The sequence below is a fragment of the Mercurialis annua genome, linkage group LG2 (genome assembly GCF_937616625.2).
Source record: "Mercurialis annua linkage group LG2, ddMerAnnu1.2, whole genome shotgun sequence".
NCBI lineage: Eukaryota > Viridiplantae > Streptophyta > Magnoliopsida > Malpighiales > Euphorbiaceae > Mercurialis > Mercurialis annua.
Window position 1 is genome coordinate 18,227,243 of NC_065571.1, and position 22,174 is coordinate 18,249,416.

A 22,174-nucleotide genomic window follows, 5' to 3' on the forward strand; every position below is an offset into this window, starting at 1 on the left:
TTTAAGAATGTCATTGGGTTAGAAGGGGGTGGTTTGGAAGTCATTTTAGAGTAGGAAACTGTAACTTCATAGAATGGTTGGACAGTGTCTTGTGCAGATTGAATAAGGGGGAACGAAATGCTTTCTGGATGATTTGTTGGTGGATTTGGTATGCCAGAAATTAATTGTGTTTTGAAGGTGTAGATGTTGCTTGGGATAGAGTGTTAGAATTGGCATCTAGAATGTTGGCAGAGTTCAATGAAGCTAATGTGAAAGCTCAAAAACTGAAACCAAAGAAGAGTAAAAAGTGGACCTGCCCAATTGTTTACACCGGCCCAAATAAATACCGGATAGAACTTCATATGGGCTTATCAGGGATCAAGGCCCAACGGAAAGCTTGTTTATTGTTGCTTTTTCTATTTTATTAGGAGTTTGTAGCTCATTAGGAGTGATTTTCTTTCAGAGTCTTAGTCCTAGTCAAATTAGGAGTCTTAATTATGAGGAGCTATAAATAGCTCAGAGCTTTATTATTTTTGTATCAACAAATCAATCAATCAAAAACCAAGCCCAGTGCTTTTTATCTCGCAATCTCCGGATTGTTTTAATTTAGGAGTAGTTTTCGGTATTAATCTCGCCTGAGTCCGTGACTCCCAGATTATTACTTTTTAGATCACGTGGTTAAGTGTTTTTAACCAAACAAGCCCTGTGAATATCTGCATAGGTTCGTTAAAGTATCAAACCTCAAACCGATCCCGATTATAAATTCAAAGATTCGAGTCCGGAATATTTCCAGGCGAACATCTTTTGGCGACTCCACTGGGGACCAGTTTATGGTTAGCACAAAAACGGACTTTAAGGACGATTCCAGGCACGCTCGGTCCATACGCCGACAACAACGGAAGGAGGGTGACACAGTAGACGAATCAGATTCGGATAGATCGGAAACCATGGCCAAGGACAAACAGGTGAACCAATCAAGCAAGGTGCCGAATACAACGGATACCGAGGGAAACCTACCTAAGGACAAGGTCGACGACGCGACCGATGATATGATAGACTACTCGCGCCAGCTTCCTCCCTCTCGCCCTTCTTTATCACAGGCCGACTTCTCGGCCATGAGGGGCGAAATAGCGCAAGAGAACAAGCAAATGTTCGACGGCGCGATGCATCAGATGTCCGAAGTAATGAGGAACATCATGGCCGACCAAACGTCGGTCCAGAGACAGATCCAAGGGAACTTAGACGGCCTCAACAAGGCAATGGAAAACCTAGGGCGATTATTTTCTGGGCAATCCGCGGCCGATCAGGGGTACAAGAGGGCCGAACAGAACCAAACACCGAGCCGTTTTGGTCAACCAGGTGGTTCGGCCGAACAACAACCCAGCAAGATGGGGTATACATATGGTTCCGTTAAGCTGTTAACGAGGAACGAGGCCGAGTTCTCAGGAAGGGCCGATCACCCGGGAGCAAGCTCGTCCAACCCACAAGGCGAAGCTAGACCACAAGGGGGAGCTACTGGAGCCAACACCCAGGAGCCCAACACGGGCGAACGATCGTACTCCGAGGGAGGCGATCCAAGTATATACAATCAAGGGCAACTCGTGGACATGCTAGAAAGGCTCGGGGTAGATCTGCGACCTATGCCTCGCCCATCGTACATGAAACCGTATCCGGACTGGATCGACAAGTTATATCCTTTCCCAAGGGGGTATAAAGTGCCAGAGTTTAGTTTGTTTTCGGGCGAGGAAAAGGGCCAATCGACGGTTGAACATGTCGCCCGGTTTTCAGCACAATGCGGCGAAGCAGCCGCTCATGATTTCTGGAAGCTCCGGCTGTTCGCCAGCTCTTTGACAAAAATGGCGTTTACATGGTACTCTAGATTGTCGCCCAATTCGGTGGACACATGGAAGGACCTCGAAATCCTCTTCCATGAAGAGTTTTACAGAGCACCACCCGATGTCACCCTGGCTGACCTCGCCCGAATCTCACAGCTACCGAGTGAGTCGGCAGAGAAGTATATCGGCCGATTCAGAAACCTCAGGACTAGGTGCTCCACCAAAATGCCAGAGGCCGATTGTGTACCGATGGTGGTAAGAGGAATGAGTTTCGCCATGAGGGAGCATTTCGAGGGCCACAGGTTTCGGGACTTGTTCGAGCTAACGAACAGGGTGACGAGCTACGAAAGACTCCTCCAGGAGAAAGAACAGAGGAGAGGCGCATCTAAAGGGACCTATTACAAAGACCAGCTCGACGTGGCCGTGGTGTCCGATAGCGAGGATAGTGGATCCGAAGATGAAGTCAACATGGCCGAATTTTTGGGAACAAAACCCCTGGAATGTTCGGCCTTGCGAAAGTCTGGCTTTGTTAAAAGAAATAAAACTGCGGTAGTACAAAAGGAGTATTCGTTCGACCTGACCAAAGCGGACGACATATTCGATGCCTTATTGAAGGATGGACAAATCGCCCTAAGCGAAGGTCATACAATTCCACCGACGGAGGAGCTGGTCGGTAAAGATTACTGCAAGTACCATAATTCCTGGAGGCACAGTACGAACAATTGCGTAAATTTCAGAAACGTGATCCAGAAGGCAATTAACGAAGGAAAACTTCTCTTCCCAACGAAGAAAGAGGCCGATGTAAAATGCGTGTCCATTAACACCGTTCGGCCTCACTTTGATAGCTACCTAGAGCAAGGGCAGATACAAAGCAAGTGGAACCCTAGAAGGCCCAAGCCGAGAGTCGAGACCGACGGTTCAAAGTGGCGAGGAGAAAATGGGCGACCTCAGCAACAGAAAAGGAAGCGGTACAGCTCGCCCACTGCAGATATGACTTGCCCCTCATGCAGTACGTGTTTTAAGGTCAAAGGAGGCGAGAACACGAGGAAGCATCCCAAGACCTTTAAACCAAGATCGCCCACAGAACAGTGGCAGAGGCATGAGCCACAGCGGAGGCCTACCACTAATGTATTCAAGAGGATATTTCGGCCAACGGAGGAGACCCCTCGTATGACGAAAACCCAGAAGAGGCGAATGCAAAGGCTGCGACAAGAGTCGCGGGCGAATCACGGGGCAGAATCGGGTCCCAGAGAGCAGCACGGAAATAGGCCAATAACCGAGAGACTGGGGGCAAGGAACCAGGCCGATACGGACGCCAAATCACCGGATAGGCGAAATGCCAAGGTAAGGAAGGTATGGATACCGAAGAGCGAAAAACACTCGGCCGCTGTGCCCGTAACGGCAGTGGTTCACAAGGATGATGAAGATTCCAGCAACCGATCGTCCTACAAGGACGTACTCGTATCGCACCACGGTGGCCAACTTAAAGCAAGGTTGCCCAAAGAACGCGAGGTCGTCGTCTCGCACAAGGAGGGCGTGTTGAAAGCATGGGTCCCGGTGGTAAGGGACGAATACGGAGTAAGAGTGGTCACACTCCCCAACTCATACAGAAGTAAACCAGGGCAGAAGGCAACGTTGGAAGGCGATGTAATCGTACCAGAAGGAGATAGCGCCGATGATACCGCGGTAGTATCCCTTAGCAAACCTCCAACAAGGATGACTAGGCACATACGGCCACTATACATCAAGGCCGATCTGAACGGGGTGTCAATCAACAGAGTCCTCATCGACAACGGGGCTGGCGTCAACATACTACCGGCGAAAATGCTCAAAAAACTGGGCATAACGCGGGATCAGCTTGACCCGACCGACGTTTACATGACTGACTTCGCAGGGGGCGAGACGCCGGCCGAGGGATACATTACCCTCAGAATTAAGGTAGGGCGAGTAGAAACCGAAGAAGGGTTTTTCGTGGTCAACGCCCGGAGCAACTACAACATTTTGCTCGGCCGCGATTGGATACACTCCAACATGTGTATACCGTCGACTATGCACCAAATGCTCTTCATATGGCGAGATGACGGCGAGGCCGAAGTTGTGCAGGGTGACCCCAACCCCTTCGGCGAGGACCATAACGTACTCGAAGCACGTTTATACGATGAAGAGGTGCGCAATATACAATCTCTTAGTTCGAGAGGAGAGACGAGCGTCCCTCGCTTGCTTGTTAACTCGGATCGGCCGGTATCAGTGACCCTCGGGGGCAACGGCCGATCCACCATCCTCAAAGATTCAAAATGATAGCACGACATAAAGAATTGAGGGAGAAAATTAGACAGTTAACCTCGCTGTATGATATCACATCGGCCGAATGCATCTATGAGGACCAAGAGCAAGACCCAACAGGATCGCTGCGGATCGGGGACATACGATTGGCAACCGGGAAATTAGAAGACGATCCCGCCCAAGTTCAGGACGACCTCCTCGAAATCAATCTGGGGACAGATGAATCGCCTAAGCCCATATATATCAACGCAGGACTGGACGAGGGATTCAGAGAGCAACTGATCGCCCTACTCATTGAGTTCCGCGACTGTTTTGCCTGGTCGTACGAGGAAATGCCGGGCCTTGATCCTGACATCGCCGAACATAAGCTTCCATTAAAGAGTGGGTTTCGGCCATTTCGGCAACCTCCCCGGCGAATGTCCAGGGAAGTGGATACTCTCATACAAGATGAGATTAAGCGGCTGGAAGATGCCAAGTTTATTCGGGAAGCCCAATACACCGAATGGCTCTCTAACATCGTGCCAGTGATGAAGAAAAACGGGAAGCTACGAGTATGCGTAGACTTTCGGAACCTCAACCTGGCTACACCTAAGGACGAATACCCGATGCCCGTGGCCGATATGCTGATAGACAGGGCAGCAGGACACACGATACTCAGTTTCCTCGATGCACACTCCGGGTACAACCAAGTTCCAATCAGCAAAGAAGACATCTCCAAAACGGCTTTTAGATGCCCCGGGCCGATCGGAGCCTACGAATGGGTCGTGATGCCTTTTGGCTTAAAAAATGCGGGGGCAACATATCAGAGGGCGATGAACAAGATGTTCAGAGGGGTTGAATGCCTTGAGGTCTACATCGACGATGTCGTAATCAAGTCAAATACCGGCGAAGTTCATTTGGCCGATCTCCGGAAAGGTTTCGAGCGTATACGACGTAATGGGTTAAAAATGAATCCTCTGAAATGCGCGTTCGGCGTTTCGGCTGGAAACTTCTTGGGTTTCTTGGTTCACCAGCGGGGAGTAGAAATAGATAAGAACAAAGCCAAGGCGATTATCAATGCTGAACCACCCAAAACCAAGAAGCAGCTCCAGAGACTCATCGGTCAAATCAATTTCCTAAGAAGATTCATAGCAAACACAGCGGGCCGACTTCGCAGCTGGAGTGTTTTGCTAAGAGGAAAAGAGACCGACGAGTGGATATGGACGAACGAGCAACAACGGGTTTTCGACGATTTGAAAGGTTACTTGGCAAAACCTCCGGTTATGACCCCTCCAAAGCCGAACAAACCGTTGTTGCTATACCTATCGGCTGCACACGAGTCCCTAGGTTGTATGCTCGCCCAAGAGGACGATGGGGTCGAGAGAGCAGTCTACTACTTAAGCCGAGGATTGACGGACACAAAGATTCGCTATACCGACATAGAAAAAATGTGTCTATGCCTGTACTTCACATGCTGCAAGCTGCGATACTATATGTTGCCGGTCGTAGTGTATGTATTATCCCCGACCGATATCATTAAGTATATCTTATCAAAGCCATACCTGAGGAATCGGATGGGAAAATGGGCGATTGCAATGTCCGAATTCACATTGGTGTACGTTCCTCAAAGGGCAGTAAAAGGACAAGTGTTGGCAGACTTCTTGGCCGATCACCCTGGTATTACCCTCAAGGAAGAAACACCTGGTCGAGTAGACATCACGTTCTTCGACATCGCCGTGTGGAAGATGTGGTTCGACGGATCTAGGACAAGCCAGGGGGCAGGCGCAGGAGTACACATCGTCACACCCTTGGGGGCATCCTACCAGCTATCATTCAGACTCCAGTTCGAATGCACCAACAATCAAGCAGAATATGAGGCCCTCATATTCGGTTTTGAGATTTTAGCCGAGCTAGGGGCGAGGGCGATCAGTGTAAAAGGAGATTCTTTGCTAGTCATTAAACAAGTGACAGGAGAATTCAAATGCGAGTCCGAGCTGTTGGTGAGATATTGCAACAAGGCGAAACACCTGATCGAAGGCTTTCAAGATACGAGAACAGAATACACGGAGAGGGCCGATAACGGCGTTGCAAACGACCTAGCTCAGCACGGTAGTGGTTACAAGGTAAACCGAGAGTTCGACACCATAGAGAGGGAAACACCGAATCTCCACACCGGGGGCATCACGATCGACGAAAGACAGTTCTCGGTTTACCAGCTGGACGTCACCCAAGATTGGAGGGACGAGCTCCTGAAGTGGTTCGAAAAACCAGACGCCACGAATAGGAGGTTGAGGACTTTAGCCCTTAATTACGTGGTCTTAGCCGGCAAATTATATAAGAAGGGCTTTGAAGGGCTACTCTTCAGATGCATCGGTCCAAAAGAGGCGATGCTTGCTATGGCCGAGGTACACGAAGGGATAGCAGGCGCCCACCAGGCAGGCCCCAGAATGAGGTGGCTTATCCATAAATACGGCTTTTATTGGCCGAAAATGGAACAAGACTGCATAAGATACGCCAAAGGTTGCGAAGCTTGTCAGAAATTCGGCCCAATACAACATGTCCCGGCCGAAGACCTGCACTCCATCATCAAGCCATGGCCATTCAGAGGATGGGCGGTCGACCTGATAGGGAAAGTATACCCCGGCTCGTCTGACGGCCATACTTTTGTGATTATCGCCACTTGCTACTTCACCAAGTGGGTCGAAGCTAAACCTTTGAAGTCGCCAACACAAGAAGCGGTGATCAAGTTTTTCAAAGAATACATCGTCCACCGACACGGCTTGCCCGAGTCCATAACAACAGATCAAGGGACGATGTTCACAGGAAGCGATATAAGTTGGTGGGCCTCCCAAATGAAGATAAAAATGTTGCACTCGACACCGTACTACGCCCAGGCCAACGGACAAGCCGAAGCCACGAACAAAGCCATCAAGCTCATAGTTCAAAAGATGATTGAAGAAAACCCAAGGCAATGGCATGTGTTTTTATCAGAAGCTGTTTGGGCGAATAGAACAAGTCAGAAGTCGGCTACTGGGACCTCGCCTTTCAGACTGGTTTATGGCTACGATGCGATGTTGCCAATGGAGCTGACCGTAACGTCTACTCGCCGCAGATACCAGAACAAATTGTCCAAAGAAGATTACTTTGACAAGATGGTGATAGATTCTCTGGACCTTGACGAAGAACGTTTGACGGCGTTAGACCACTTAGAAGCCCAGAAAAGAAGGGTCGAGAGAGCTTACAACAAACGGGTAAAACGGAAAGCTTTTACCGTGGGCGATATAGTATGGAAAGCAGTCTTGCCTATCGGCCACAAAGACACTCGGCTTGGCAAATGGAGCCCGAACTGGGAAGGCCCCTTTATCGTGGTCAACAAGTTAACAGGCGGTGCTTACTTGTTGGCAGATATTGATGGGGAAGAACACGATAGGGCAATCAACGGTCAGTTCCTGAAAAAGTACGTTCCGAGCTGTTGGGAGGGCGTAGACCGTCGGTTATTTGGAGCCGACGAAGAGTAGTGCTGTTGATGCTTCCCCGCCGAGTATCCTGAAATGTTACAGTTCACAGAATATGCGGCGAATATAAGACAAAGCCGATCATTCGGTAGCACCGTTTGCGTTTTCGGCGTTTCACATTCGTTGAGTTTTTTCAACGGGTTCTCCGTTTTTTCTCAACATATTGTAATTATTTTTAATAAATAAACATTATTTCGTATCGGACCAATTACGGACCGATAATATGAAAATAATCAGACATGAAAGTAATGCAGGTTGTGAATTATGATGAAATTTTCGGCTCTCTGGCCGAGTAAACATTGACAAATAACGAAAAAATACAAGATACGGCCCCCTGGCCGATCAAAGGTTGCCAAAATTTCGGAGCTAGTGCAAATACACAAAGCGACTGAATTGTTCTGAACTTGCAAAAAATATAAAAATTGTTCTGGACTTATAAAAATCTAAAAATGGCTAAAAATATCGCCCAGTTCGCTCCGAACGGTAATAAAAGCTTTGCGAGCATCGTCCACTTGCGGCTTCACCTTGGCAATTTTCTGTTTCAGAACTCCCCTGCTCTTTTTAACATCGATCCCCTGCAGCAGACTTTTGTCCATAGAGACCTCCAGCTCGCCGATCTCCTTCTCTTCAATATTTAGCTCCTGCTTGATAGCAGCCAGTTGATCCTGAAGGGCTTTAGCACGATCGCGGCGGGTAGTGAGGGTCGCAACAGCCGACTTCACATGAGCTTTGAGCGTCTCCAGTTTCTCCTTAGCTTCGGCCTCCTGGCTCGCCAACTTGTCAGCTTCGGTCTGGACGAGCGCTAACTCATCATGAATCTTCTGGAAGGCAGGAAAAGAGGCCGACAGTTTCGCCATAGCCCCGCGAGCCTTCTCACTAAGCACCTCTGGCGGAGCATCGGCCAGTGCTGTGGCAGCCTTCTTCAACTTTTCGGCCTCTTGAGGCGATTTGAAGATGGAGGTACCTTCAGGCTTCATCTTTGAGATGATATCCAGGTGATCGCCCCAATTCTCAGAAGGGTCGCTGCTCACTTCTACAAGCAATTCGCTCTCCAAGATGGGCGGCTGATCATCATCACTGTCAGAATCCAAGAAAGCTGCCGCCTTCGCCGCCACATCATCCGGATCGGTTGGGCTTAGAGGAATCTGCCATGTTTGACCACAGTAAAAGATAAGCTGCTAGGCGAATAGTTTAGAATGAGCAATTAATTAACTTACCTTGGAATGTTTAGCAGCAGGCTGGACATTGAAGTTGAGATACTCTGAAGCCAAGGGCGATATACGCTGCGGGGTCTCCATTCGCCTCAGAATCTCCGAAGCGTTAGGAGTCTGTGAACTGGTGGCCAGCGAGGTTTGGGTGTTTCCTTCACCTTCAAAAGGTTGAGATTCACCTCGAGATTGAACATCGCCGCCAGTTTGTGTATCGCCCCGGGAGGACGAATGGCAGCTCTGCGAAGGGGTGGCAGCAGGAGATGGATCAAATAAATGAGACCCTTTGCGTTCAGAAATCCCCGTGACCGATTTGCCTTTAGATTCGGCTCGCCCTTTCTTAGCCCTCGGCTCCTTGCTGGAAGTCTTGGCAGCCCTTTTCTTCTTGGATTTTTTCGTGGGGTTCTCCTCTTCATGATCATTCTCCCAGTTATCTTCTTTTTCGAAATGGGGAATACCAACTGCAAAAGTACACTAAGTATTAGTGAAAAGGAGTCAAGAAAGGTAACCGAAGAATATTTTTAGAATACCTGGGATCTTTTGGTAACCGATGCGCACCAGTTCGGCTACGGATTCTTCGTAAGGTGGGCATCGGATGCCAGTATACGTTACTCCCAAATCGGTTAAGTCAACTTTAGCTTTCTTTTTTCTAGTTTTTGGTTTTTTAATAGGGGCGATCGTAGCATAATTACATTTTGGTACACGAGGGGATTTGTACTTAAATTTGGGGCGAACCTTTTCTAAAAAGAGTTGGTAGGGTAGGTGTTTATATTTTTCCTCCCAAATTCTATCCCATTTTTTATAAAAACTAGACCGAGCTATCCTCCTATGTTCTTGCATCTTAAGGTTCATTCCTGGGCGATCTAAAGGGTCGAATTTGAATTTATAAAAACGTTCAAAGCGAGAAATTTCGAAATGATAACCGATAATACCTGTGAAAGTTTGACGTTTTGGGGCCTGCAAAAGAAATAAATCGGCATGAGTAGGTTTTCTGTTTAAAGGTGGTAAATCGAAATTATGTAGTGAAAGAATCTCTTTGGGCGATAAATCATAATACGATTGGACGATGGAATTCCACCAGTCGGTGAATCCAGGAGAACAGATGGGGGACACACAAGGGCGAGACAAGTCAGACAAAGGAGGGAGATAGGCTTTGTTTAGGCGGGTTATGTATTGGAGTTCAGCGAAATTTTCAATAGAAGTTCTATGGGTCCCGCGATTATTGAAGGCGATCAATAAAGGACAGGGAATGCCTTGGGCGAAGCCAAACTGGCGAGAGACATAGTTAGGACAGTAAGGTTCGACCCCGCTACGATCATATTCCAGTCCCGCTATTAAATTCCGTGATTTAAGGGCACTTCCCCAGTAAGGGCCGCCGAGCTTTAATCTTGGATCGGCTTCGATCGCCTCTTCCATGTTTTCAGTATCCCATCCGGCGAGGAGCCAAGACGGGGGGTAGGCGAGTTGAAGAGCCGGGCACATTAACTCTGACGATCTTATTGCATGGCTGTTGAAGACTTGCAAGACATCCAAAATATGTGGAAGGCGTGTGCCGGCCGATATCAATTGGAAGCCGCATAGTTCGGCCTTGGTAGGAGGACCGAGCTCAAACAGCTCAGGGAAGTACATGGCCAACCAAAGTTGGGCGATCCAAAGTGGGCCTCCTGGGCACTTGAAAGTTCTGGGATCCTTGAGGGGTACAATATCACCCAATGAGCGGTACAGATGGGCTAAGACAAATTCGCCTAGGTTGCATCGGCGTCCTTCGGCGAGTGCAGCAGCTAGTGTGAAGCAATCTTCAGTCACCCGGAATGATGAAGTACACAGGACATATTTGGCAAGGAAAAAGGCCAAGAAGGCGATGTGCTCTTTATGATCGGGTTTGTATGGTTCCTCGCCCATGAACAATTTTACAAAGGAGCCATAGCTTTTTTGTGCCTTTGTCAGATTGAATTTTGGGCATTCGGCGTAGAGGTTGGGAGTGATCCGTTCGCCGTTAATTGGGATGTTGAGCATCAAGGCCAAATCAAGAAGAGTGATGGTCATCGGTCCGGACTTAAAGCAAAAGCAGTTGATGGCGCTTGACCAGTAAAGCGAGGCTCCCATGATGTAGTGTTTGGCGATGGGTCTGCTCGCCTTGCATAATTCGATAAGGTCGAAAATCCCTACATCCACCCATAACTGGCGATAATGAGGAGAGAGTCTGATTGCCCAGTTGGAGAAACCCGCATGTTCGATCGGCCAGTTCCTGAAAGTAGTGCCGACCCATACTGATGATTGGTGTGGTAAGGAGAATCTAGGGGGTGTGGTTTCGGTGAAAGGAGAAGCGAGGTCACATAGGTGGCTAGGTGAAGTTATGACAGGACCGATACAGAGTTGGTTATCGCCGGCATCGGTAATTACCTTGAAGTCAGTATTCGGAGCGTTGGTTCGGACTTCGTCAATCTTGGCCGATACTTGTTCAGCTAGGTTCACATTTGGGGCGGCCATGGTAGCTGCAAAGAATGGAGATACCTTAGTAAGGCGATTAACTAAAAGGGCGAATCAGAATTGAGAAAGGCGAGGACGAAGGCTTACCAGAAAAGACTTAAGAAGTTGCTTGAGGTTGCTGAGGAGAGAGAAAGCTTGATAAATGCAGAGAGAGTAGGTAAGTGATGAAATGAGATGGTGTTTTTCTTAAAAGACAAAATCAGAGGGAGCCGAAAGGTCGTGGGGTCAAAGCGTGGCATCATGGAGAACAGCTGGAGATGACGTGGCCAAAAGGGGTACCGAAAGGTTTATAGATACGCACCCCTTTAAATTTTTTCAAATGACTTGGGCCTCAGTAGTGGGCTTCGAAGCGCTGAAAAGGGAGAACAAGCCCAAAAGATAAACTTTTCAGACTTGTTGGGGGCATTGTTTACACCGGCCCAAATAAATACCGGATAGAACTTCATATGGGCTTATCAGGGATCAAGGCCCAACGGAAAGCTTGTTTATTGTTGCTTTTTCTATTTTATTAGGAGTTTGTAGCTCATTAGGAGTGATTTTCTTTCAGAGTCTTAGTCCTAGTCAAATTAGGAGTCTTAATTATGAGGAGCTATAAATAGCTCAGAGCTTTATTATTTTTGTATCAACAAATCAATCAATCAAAAACCAAGCCCAGTGCTTTTTATCTCGCAATCTCCGGATTGTTTTAATTTAGGAGTAGTTTTCGGTATTAATCTCGCCTGAGTCCGTGACTCCCAAATTATTACTTTTTAGATCACGTGGTTAAGTGTTTTTAACCAAACAAGCCCTGTGAATATCTGCATAAGTTCGTTAAAGTATCAAACCTCAAACCGATCCCGATTATAAATTCAAAGATTCGAGTCCGGAATATTTCCAGGCGAACACCAATAAATGGTTTCATAAAGCTAAATTTTGATGCAGGTATTTGCAGAGAAAAGAAGCTGGGGTCTGGGTTTCGTTATCAGAGATGATAGACGAGAAGTGATCCGACCTTGAAACAAAATTTTGGGTGTTGGTGGAGATATAAATTGCGCAAAAGGTGAAGCAGTTTTGCTTGGGTTGAGAAATGCAGCAGAGTGTGGTTTTCTGAATATTATTGTTGACTCTGACTGTTTGAGTTGATATCTGCAATTAAAAATGAATCAGAAATCATGTTCAGTGGTGTCGGATCCGGAGACAGGCCGGTGGAGTAGCTCACGAACTTATAGCTCATGCAACCACTACTGAAGAGACAATTTGGGTAGCATCAGTCCCGTTTATAGCAGCAGTAGCTTTGTTGAAGGACTTTGATGGCTTTAGAGAACTGCAAGCTGTGTCCCATTCTTTTAGTTCTTTAGTTATTTAGTGGTTTTTGTTTTTGTTTTTTGTTTTTCTCATAAAAAAAAGAGGATCGTATTTTTTATATAAAGGCCTAATTACTTAAAAAACATCAATCTTAATTTTTTTTTCGTTTATACTCTGACCTTGTAAAAAAATCATTTGTGCCCAATTTTGAATTATTACGATTCATCTCTACCCAATACAAAAATATAATTGACAATTTAATAAATTAAAGGATGAAAAAAATTAAAAACAATTAAATAAAAGGTTATATCATACGTGTAATTAATATATAAATATAAATTAAAGGATTATTTTAAACTTTTTTCAAGTGAAAAGACGCAATTTTAGTACTTTTCAGTAGAGATGAAACCTAAAAACTCAAAATTTAGTACAAATGACTTTTTTACAAGGTCATGATATAAACGAAAAAAAATTTAAGGTGGGTTTTTTTAAATAATTAAACCTTATATAAATAAAGGAAAGTATGTTATTTCTGTAAAAACCCTTTATTATTTGACTAAGCCTAGGAATTTATTTCATAGATTATAGAAGTTCCAAACCTTACAAAATTTGATAATTTCCAAATCTTAAAAAATTAACTCCATCATCATTGCTCCCGGTAAAATACTGGTTTCATGAAACAGTTGCAGGTTTCATGAGACAGCAAATGTTCGTTAGTAAAAATAAGAATTGCTCAAATATGTTAAGGTGATGGTAATTAACGTTTAATTCGAAATCTATAGATTTTGATACTCCATAAATTGGATTAAAGTCATTCAATCCAAATGGGTGCATAAATTTGAAAGATTAAGTGAAATAAAAAGCAGATAACATAAAATTTGTGGATGGATCTGTCTAACTAAGAATTACCAAAATAACAAAGAAAACATGAGATTATTTGTGGAGAGCAGCAGCGGGAGAGTTGTTTTGAATTGATTTCTTCTGAATCTGCCTCCATTTGTTCAACACTACTGTGCACAAAACTGTAAAACAGCAATTTGTTATTACGCTTCTGTGTAAAAATAAAAATAAAAATAAAAATAAATAATTGAAAATTTCTTACATCCAGCGCCCACGAAATACAGCAATCGCGCGACCTTCGGCCCCGGAGGACCTGCTTCTTCTATGCTCATCTCTCTTTTGCTATTCAATTTCACAAAAATCACTTTTATTTGCACTTTCTTATGCCACCTGGCTCAAATTAGGGTAAGCATAATTTGGTTTCAACCAAATTAGCTGATCCCTAAATGTTTAAATAAATTTTGATTCGTTTGATGGGTTGGTTTATAATTATTTAACCCAACATTTTTTATTATTATTTTTAGGAAAAATGGTCATTTATGTTCCTAAAATTTGTTTATAAGATCAAGTGAGCTCCTAATGTCCGAAAATGTTCAAATATGACCTTAATATCTCAATATAATGAACACTCAGACCCCTGTTTTGATTTATAAATGAGACGTTGGGGTCTGGTTTTCAAAATCAAAAGGTCTGATAATTGTTTAATTTTTATGACGTTAGGGGCATTATTTGAAAATTACCAAACGTTGAGAGCTTACTTAATCCTCGAGTCGAACCTTAATGACATAAATAACTCTTTTCTCTATTAGGGATATATTTTGGTTAATTTAATGAATTCACTTAATTTGATGGGTTGAGTTAAAAAAGTACAAGAATTTGATTTGCATAGTATGGGTGGGTGCTGTGTATCTAACAGTAGTACTAGTAACTGTAATCAACCCAACTCCCTTACTTCTTAACATTTTCATCCAATGTTTGGACATCAGCTGCTTGCATCTGAAAACATCATTATTAATTTATTCAATTAGGAACAAAAATACTTCACATCAGGATTATCATTCATAAAATGTGAACATTTTTTAGTGTCATTAGGTCCTTTTCATACGCAATGAGAAGTTGGCTAAGTATGGAAATGGAAGTATAATAAAAATTTACATAAAATACAAAACATTGCAGCCTACTACATCTACTATTCAGCTATACTCAAATTTTAATTCTTCCTCTAGCACAACAAACAGTGATCTAATTGAATATACTGCAAATAATAAATACATTGCAAATGAACTATGTATACAACTCACATTCACCGAAACTCAAATGTTGGGTCTACACCACCGCGAGCTGCATCTACGAGGGCCAAACTCAATATTTCGTTGGAAAATTGATCATCTGGTTCAAGCCTTAAAGCCTGAGTGAGAAAAGAATTTCAGAAAATTAGAGAGGCAAATAATGTATAAAAAAAACCTTACGTTTATTGCAGGACGTTCTTATTATCAGGTAATTTTCAGCAACACTCCGGAAACTTCATTCTCTGTCTCATTGCTATCCCGAAACTTCAACTCGTAAACATAAAATCCCGAAACTTTAATTTGTTAACACAAATTCCTTACTATTAATGTTTTTACTGTTAGTGTTAAAAACTGAGAAGTCAACTTCTACTGTCCTACACGGCCTAACAAATATTTATTCAAGATGATTACTCCACGACTCAGCAATTCTACTAACCCAGCTGCTCCATGAAAAAGCCACAGCCGTGAGAATAAAATGCTGATCCTTCCATTGTAACCGAAATCGACCCTGCCTCTCTAAACACTCTGACATCTCACCCCCAATGTTTTCTGTCACCTTTCTCAAACAAGGTAGCACGGCCACCTACACGGGGAAACGGGACACCTGGAAATGGACACGGCGAAACAGTGTTATTTTAACGTTATAAAGTTTCGTATCCGAAACGTCAAGTCTATGACAAGAGTTTTGCATTAAATAAAACAGAAGCAAAAGCAAATTGCAAATTACATACCTTATGGTAATGTGTGATTGCTGCAGTAACATTATCCTGCACAGATTACAAAGATGAAATAAAAAATTTCTTAGCATTGATAGACATAAAACTTCAAAAACTTCCTCACCATTGCAAGAACTTTCAGCATAACCCTTCCATATCTTTACTTTCATTATGAATGTTGAAGAGAAACGAATACCAAAGATCTCAAGATGAAAACATTAATTCCTTATGGTAAATAGATTGATTAAACTTCAGTATATCCTAAAAAGTTTATTCTTTAAAATCACTAGTAGCTCCGATCGAAAAGCTAATTGATTAATTATGACATAAACATATGTATAAAAGGAACTCAAGTTACCTGCAAGTGGTAAGTGTATGCAAGACCCGCATAAGTACTCATTACTCAAACTTTTAGTTGATAAGATAAGTGCTCGCTCATAGCACGAAATTGCTTCATGGTACATCCTGATACATTGTAAATTGATTATATTAATTTGAACATAAATATGTTCATCAATCTATTTCCAAAATGAGGAATACAAACAACATATAAAGTTATTAGCAGCATTTAATTCAACTCCGAATATCTAATCCAGAGATAGAATGTAATGAATTAAAACCAAGAATGATGAGAGCCTAAATTCCAGGCAAGGTTATGCAGACCATCAAAAATACAAAAGGGCAATTGCTTCTATTTTTTATTCAGGCATCTTGTCGTTCTGAGCTGAACAAGTAAGCATAGTTGTCAGTTACGGGGGCAGGATTAGAACTCATGACCTCTTGATGCACTTGGAAACGCTTTAACCATTTAAACTAGGCCCACACTAGCATGTAAACATGTCGTGAAAATTGAAGTTCTAAAGCAATACAAAATGACAAGTTTAAGAAAGGTTATTATGTCAATATAATAAAGAAGTAAACTTTAGCTTTAAAAATGTAAAATTTCCTGCCACTCTATGAAATATATTTGGTCACCTTCAGTGAACATCCTGTTTTAAATCAAAACTAACTATTAAGAAAAGACTCCTTGATATTCCAATTTCAATAACACAATCCTTTACTATCTAATCACCACTGAAACTCGCTCGAAAGCAAATCTCCTTTTTCCACATTCAATATGCCCAAAATATGGTATGGGATCCCTGCAGCAAGCAATCCTGGAGAGGGCAAATCGGAGAAGACCGAACTAATGAGATATTCGCAGCAGTATAACACAGGAAAAACTGATGTTTAGCTCTTTTTTTTTTTTATAAATGGTGGTTTAAGAAAGTTCACTCAATATGAGTTCTCATCTCCATGAACAAATCATATTAATCTAGGCATTGATGTGATGTTCATCTGCAGCATTCTACTGAATTGTGTATCAAAGTACCAAATCCATCTGGCATTCTGCATTCACCTTTAGTAAATCAGTAATCTTCATTAATCTGCGAAATTCAAAGGACCTTAATATTAATGCAGATCCCAAAAAATTAAAAATTTAGATGTAAACTCATCAAACTCGAGAAATCTAATCACTAGGCATATCAATGGCATTGCACAGGCATAAATTTTCTGATTAATAATGACATGTCAATGTTGCATTTCAACCATGGAAACAAAGGTGTCAACAAAAATCCATCTAAACTTAGCATGCAAGTCCTAAAATGGAAAACAACATAGGGTACACCCGGTGCACGAAGTTCTCCCTTAAGAAGAATAATAATTTAATACGAAATTTATTTTATTGCAATTTATACACCAAAGAAGATTTGTATGAATTTTAACATAATTGACAGCATAAATCAAACCTTAATTAAGCTTTTTTGATGTAAATATATTGTCTATATTACTAGAGTTGAAACTAACTTATTTAAGTAGATCTCATTACTACAAAACAGCCTAGATTTAGTTGATGTATTTACTATATATCAGCTTAGAAGTTAGATCTGATTGGTGTAATTGCTGAGAATCAGCCTTGTATGTCTCTCTTATTTTTAATATATTGAGAGGAACTCTCACATAGAAAAGTATCCATTCCAATTAGACATGGAATCAGAGACATAATTCAGAATTTGAAAGATGTTTTCTGCAGAGTTACTGCTGTTTTCTTGAACTTTTTTTTCCTTTCTGTTCAGTCTCTTTCAGAAACTCTTGGAAACTATTTTTGGCGACTTACAGGTATCATGTCAACTACCTACCAGCTTAGTTAATTTTGGTGTTCGTTTCATGGGTTAAAATAATTCCCCCTGGGAAATTTCATACTCGTTTATTTGTTATGCGAAAAGAACTACGAGGACATGGGGGTTGATCCAGCACGTACTGAGCTTTCTCATTTGGCTCAGTGGTACGCCAAGGATACTAGAGTCATGACCTGACTTGTAGGATCAGCCAACGACATTTAGTTACTCTCAAGGTGATATCTCCATTCAAGAATACTTTTATGGATACCATGTGACTCTTCCTACTTTTCAAGAGGTGCATGAGCAGAGCAAGATAGATTAGTATGAGGCAACCCGCTCTAATTTGATGAATCGTAATCCTTCTCCTTCTTTGGATGTGTGCCTTAGTGAGTTACTTCATGAGGAGAAGCAACACATGCTTTTCCTCTGGATTGCCCCGAACCTCTAGATAGTTGATGTATTTAGGCTTAATTACTTAAAAACCACCCATCTTGAACTTTTTTTTCGTTTATACCCTGACCTAGGAAAAAGTTCATTTATACCCTGACGTATGTGTTTATGTTTCACCTCTACCCCGAGGCACTAAATTAACCTCTTTTCATTTAAAAAAAAGTTAAAAATAGTCCTTCATTTAGAGAAAAATTCATTTCTAATTAATCTCTAATTAGTTTAGGTTAAAAATGAAGAACTATTTTAAACTTTTTTCTTAATGAAAAGAGGTTAATTTAGTGCCTTGGGGTAGAGGTGAAACATAAATACATACGTCAGGGTATAAATGAATTTTTTCCTAGGTTATGGTATAAACGAAAAAAAAGTTCAAGGTGAGTGGTTTTTAAGTAATTAAGCCATGTATTTACTTAGGCCATGACACAACAACGTCATTAGTTTCTTGTGGGCAAACTGAAATGGTTCTTGATCGACCAGCATCACTTTGAGGGGGATGACAGTATTTATCAAGCCTAATTTAAGGATTTTCACAAGTATTTTGACAAGTACAAATATAAATAGAAAGTTCAGAGTCAGTAAAGAAAGAAAAGGAGAGCAGAACTTACTTTTGAGGATAATCCTTCACCAAATCACAAGCCATAAGATAAAGCTCATTTGAATTTCCAAGCTCCATAGCAGCAGCTAAATGAACCAATGTACATTTCAAATGGAAAGGGTCCTTCTCGAGAAGTTTTTTAAAGTAAAAAAAGAAAACTCAAATAAGCGATCGCATCTAACGTGCATGTTTAAAACATATTCTGTTTAAACAGTCCTGCAAACTTACATCGATGTTAGTTCGAAACATTTGTTGTATTCATCACATTGATTGTAGTATTCAGCTTTGCAGGCAAGTAAATCAGTGCCATTCTTCAATGTATGCATGAAACTTTGCCCAGAAGGGTTACAGTTGCTAGCTACTTTCTTTTTCAAGCTCTCTAAACTTGGCTTCTATAGTACTTTCTTTATCATTCTGGATAACCACATTCATAAGGAATATAATTGAAAATCAGAACAGAGTCGCATAGAATAATTAAGCAGAATACATAAGAAAAACGGTGCATCAGAGAACCTTGTTTCCTATGTTTGCATTTTTAATCAGGCAGGAGTAGAACAGAGAGAACCACCCATGTTCAGGACCAAATTGCATTGCTTTAAGCAAACTTGTTTCTAAAATTTAGTAGAACATATAGTTAGTCAAAGCACTGGATCATCTGAACCAAATAACAATTTTATAAAGGCAATAGACGGTCTCATTCATGTGCATTCAATCAAAAGTTTAATGCCAGTTCCATGATTATTTTACCTTCTTCACAGGTAAGCATGTGATTTTCAAAAAGAGATTCCAAAGCCTGATGAGAACATACAAGAATTCGTCATCTTTTCCGATCAACCAATTTATCTCCAGCCTTTGATAAGACACTATACCAGAACAGTACGGGAAAATTCAGACAATATCACAAATTCTTAGGGATATCTAAACCTCATGCCTAAGTGAAAACTGTTGCATGTATTAATTCAGACACCAAATTGGAAGCTATGAAAGTGGATATATAACATACCTCGTAACATAAACGATCAGCCTTGATGGCGGCTTTGTACGTAAAGTCACCAAATCAGAATAAACAAATTAAGGACGCATAGTAAAACAAATGTCCTACCCTTTTGTCAATTTAGTACGTAAGCAGAAATGTGATAGAAAAAAGAAAAAATTTATTGTAGCTAATTTATGGATTTGTACAAAATTAGCAGGGTTGTAATTATGAAAAATTAAATCTCATTAATATGCTTTTAGTTTGAAGCCTAAACTTAGAATATGTGTGAGTTTTAAGGTATATAAGTCCTTGATAAAATGTAACGTGAGTTTTAATATAGGGTTAATTCCTAAAAAAATCACGAACTTTACACGAAGTTTCATTTTAATCATGACCTTTAAAAGTTGCCATTTAAAGGCACGAACTTTCATTTTGTTTCAAATCTATCATTTCAGTGTATTTTTGTTGACTAAATTCTTCAATAAACCATTAATAAAAGACCCAAATTATAAATCGACATTAAATCTTATTATCTTTTAGTTATATTATATAGGATTAGGAATTTTTGGTTCGATAAAATATATCGGATTTTACTTTGGCGATAGATTTGAAACAAAATGAAAGTTTGTGCCTTTAAATGACAACTTTTAAAGTTCATGATTAAAATGAAACTTCGTGTAAAGTTCGTGATTTTTTTTAGAAGTTAACCCTTTAATATACAACACAGAGAAACGAATAAGAAAGAAGATTCATGAGTAGTGATGAATTTAAGAAAGTTTGGGAGTTTGTTTGTTAATTAAGAAAAAATGAAATATGAGACCAAGATTATGCAGAAGGGAGAAAATGACAGGGAAAAAACTAACCAAAATCGAGCTTGGGAGCCATTTTGCAAAGCTGAATAAGCAATGCCTCTTGAAAAAAAACAAATTGGTGAGGGCAAATATTTAGAGTTAAATACCAAATATGCTATTATTACTAGGGAAAAGTTGAAAAATACTTAATTTATATAAAATAATACCAAATATATGGTGGTTTTCTTTTTCTTGGAACTAACACTTATACTCCTTAAATAATTAATGTAGCACGTGATTTATTCAAAAAAATTGAGACAACACGTACTTGCATAGTTAATCAAAAACTGATTGTGCACGCGTCATCCAACTTTCTGACATTTGTTAGAAGAAATAAGATTAGGCAATGATTCTAAAAAATGAGTGTATATGTGTTATCATGATTCATTTCAATCTATTCAACTTAAAAATTTTGAAAAACATGAAATCCACTTTTATTTTTAGAGGAAAGTAGACATAGCAATTAATTTTGAGAAATAATTTGAAAATCACGTGCTTTTATTAATATTTCCAACAAAAGATTTTGGTTTGGTACAACACGTGATGTGTCAGAGTTTTTGCGCACAGCATGCAATTTCTGCTTCCTCAAAACACAGACACTGGTCCACCAAGCTTTTATCTCTTCCATTTGTTTATTTCCCGCCTATTTTTATGGGGATCGTTTATTTTTTTTACAGGTGGTCCCCTCTATAGAGACACGTGATTACATAAGAATTGGGAATAGGCTTTCTATTTTTTGGGAACAGTGATGAGCCTCACATCACATGTGTGGAAGTGGTTTTTATTTCTAATCTTTCATATTAGGAATTACTTTTATATATATGTTATTTTTATTTATAAAAAATTTATTATTGATTTTCGATACATCTCTAATATTAAAGAGAGAATGCAAAATTTATTTTAGATGAAAATAAGAATATATACTTAAATTATATAAAAAGTATACAAATTATTATGTTTGGTTTAGAATTTGATAATTAATTGTTTCAAATTCAGTTTTAATATTTATTGTATACTTTCTGTTTGTGTATATTTTATAAAAAATAAAAAATATTAAAAGTATACAAAAAATATATATATACAAACTATTATACATATAATGAAAATAAAAATATATAAAAAGTATATAAATAATTATTATTGGTTTAGAATGTGATAATTAGCTGTTTCAAATTCAGTTTTAATATTTGTTGTATACTTTATGTCTATTTTCTGTATTTTTTATGTATACTTTGTTAGCTTGTTGGATTTTAAATTTGATAGAAATTGTTTAAAATAATGTTATATTTGTTTTATATCTTCAGTCTTTTTTCTGTATTCTTTTTGTGTATACTCTGTTAGCTTATGTCATTGTAATAATCCGGAAAATTAAGGGATAAAAATATTGCCACGTGTCTAATATTTTATTAGACGGGAGTAAGTAAATTAAATTTTAAGATAAATTTAATTTACAAATGTCCCTAAAAGTATATTGTGGCAATAGGATTTCAAATGAAAATTTTAGAAATTTAAATTTGGTTATTTATATAGTTAACGGGGATAATATAGACTTATGAATCGGGTGCAGAATAATCCATAAGTCTCGGGCGAATATTTTTGGTGTCAATATTCGCAGAATATTTTAAAAAGGTTATCGTGAAAATTTGATAAAATTTGGAAGTAAAAATTTTATCAAGCGCGGTCTATATAGGTCTAATAAATCGAAAATGATTTATTAAGAATAAA

At 40.6% G+C, this 22,174-nt stretch overlaps 2 long non-coding RNA genes across 2 annotated transcripts; both read right to left on the reverse strand.

Annotated features, from left to right (window-relative positions):
* Positions 1-13,387: 13,387 nt before the first annotated feature.
* LOC126669947 (uncharacterized) lies at positions 13,388-13,897 on the reverse strand. The gene is made up of 2 exons (XR_007638595.2): positions 13,676-13,897; positions 13,388-13,595 (listed from the first exon to the last, which is right to left on the reverse strand). It is a non-coding gene; the product is annotated as an uncharacterized LOC126669947 (long non-coding RNA).
* A 2,442-nt stretch (positions 13,898-16,339) lies between these two features.
* LOC126670071 (uncharacterized) lies at positions 16,340-19,229 on the reverse strand. The gene is made up of 3 exons (XR_008790190.1): positions 19,136-19,229; positions 18,633-19,036; positions 16,340-16,845 (listed from the first exon to the last, which is right to left on the reverse strand). It is a non-coding gene; the product is annotated as an uncharacterized LOC126670071 (long non-coding RNA).
* Between the last annotated feature and the right edge of the window lie 2,945 nt (positions 19,230-22,174).